Source organism: Camellia sinensis, chromosome 13 (assembly GCF_055761805.1).
Source record: "Camellia sinensis isolate YWXY chromosome 13, ASM5576180v1, whole genome shotgun sequence".
NCBI lineage: Eukaryota > Viridiplantae > Streptophyta > Magnoliopsida > Ericales > Theaceae > Camellia > Camellia sinensis.
In genome coordinates this window covers 62,876,219-62,878,012 of record NC_138973.1, presented here as the reverse complement: position 1 = coordinate 62,878,012, position 1,794 = coordinate 62,876,219, and positions in this window count along the sequence as shown.

Here is a 1,794-nt window from a genome sequence, read left to right as displayed (position 1 = left end):
GTGGCCTGCCGGCCACTCCCCCTGGTCGGCCGACCAGGGGTCAAAAGGGTCAAGCAAAATTGTTGGTCGGCCTACCCAGAAAGGTGGCCCCCCAGATGAGTAGAATACAACTGTGTGGTGAAAAATCAGAAAATGTGACTCAAGAGAGAGAAAAACCAGCTTTTTAGAGGGGTTCAAAAGGGTCAAGAAGAATTACTGGTCGGCCTACCCATATTGGTGGCCTCCCAGATGAGCACAACACAATGATGGTATGAAAAGCCAGAAATTGTGGCTCAAAAGTGAGAAAAATCAGCTTTCTGTCAGAAAAATCGACTTTTGGAGAGAGAAAATGAGAAAATTGGTTTTTTAGGGGAAAAGGTGGCCTCCCACCATCCTACCACCTCCCTAGCAATGAAAATAGGGTCCCTACCAAAAATGGACCAAGACGGATGGAAAACAAAGGTTCAGGGGCCAAAACACGCGGTTTAGGGCCCCGAAAACAGGCTGTTAGGCACCGAAAGTGGCGTATGACCACGAAGGTGGTCTCCCAGGCCATAGTGTCCCTCTAAAGGGAGGAAATAAGGTGTGTGCCAAAAACCGGAGCAAACGGAGGTAGTTAAGCGGTCCCGAACCGAGGCACACGGCTGATGGCTCTGAAAATCGAAAACTAGACTCCATACGGGAAAAATGGCCTACGACCAGGAAGCGTAGCCTACGGCCACTGAGAGATGGTCTACGAGATCTCTCTCTCCCTTTGGAAAGAGAAAACAGAGAAAACAAGACCCGGTTCGCAAATCGAGGCAAAGCACAAAAGAGCCCCGAAGTCCGGAGGCAAGGCTCGCAGCCGAGACTCCGTAACCTCAGAACGAGCACAAAATGCAACATCACTGAGCGCTCAGTTGGTGACGTCTGAGTCTTAAGGTCGGTCAAAAATGAGGTGTCTACAGCATTGTTGAAGATACTATCATTTCTCTGCTTCCAAATCGACCATAGCACAGCCAGGGAAATTGCTCTCCAGATCATTTTCTTCTAGTTTTTGAGCTTAATACCAGTGCATCAGTTTAAAAGGCTATTGACAGACCCAGGCATTACCCACTGTATACCCTACCAGTTTAAAATTCTAGATCAAATCTTCCAAGTAAAGTGGCAAAACAATAACACATGGTTTACACTCTCCACCTCTCCTTTATAGAAAATATATCTAACATCAATAACATCAGTGAGAACTCCAATTTTTTGGAGATTACTAGATGTTTTAATCCTTCCTTTCCAAGCTAACCAATCAAAGAACTGAACCTTGGGTGGAGAGACATTCTTCCAAATGAAATCTACTATTTTACTATTGTTTACAAAACTCAACTTAGAGCATCTCCAACGGATTGCTAAAAGAGCTGCCAAAGCCATAATATAGCAGCTTGGGCAAAAATGGCTTCTCCAATGGCATGCTATAGCAGCTGCCAAATTTGGCAGCTGCCAAATCAGTTGCCAAATTTGGCAGCTACTTTGGCAGTTGCCAAATCTGTCAAGTCACCCAAAAACCAACTGATCTCTTCATTCCTTCCTTCTATCCTTCCCTTTCAGTTGGACTTTTCCAGAATGCTTAAATTTTTTTTTTAAAAAAAAAAACGAAATTCACCATTTTATTTAAAACAAAATTTACCAATTACTAAAAATAATCACCAAATTCACCAACTTTCCCATACAAATTTCACCAATACAAAAATTCAAATATCAATATATTTTTTTTCTTTATGTCTTACTTAAAATTTATTAAAAATAGACAATAGCTATTCAATAGCAACATTTATATATATT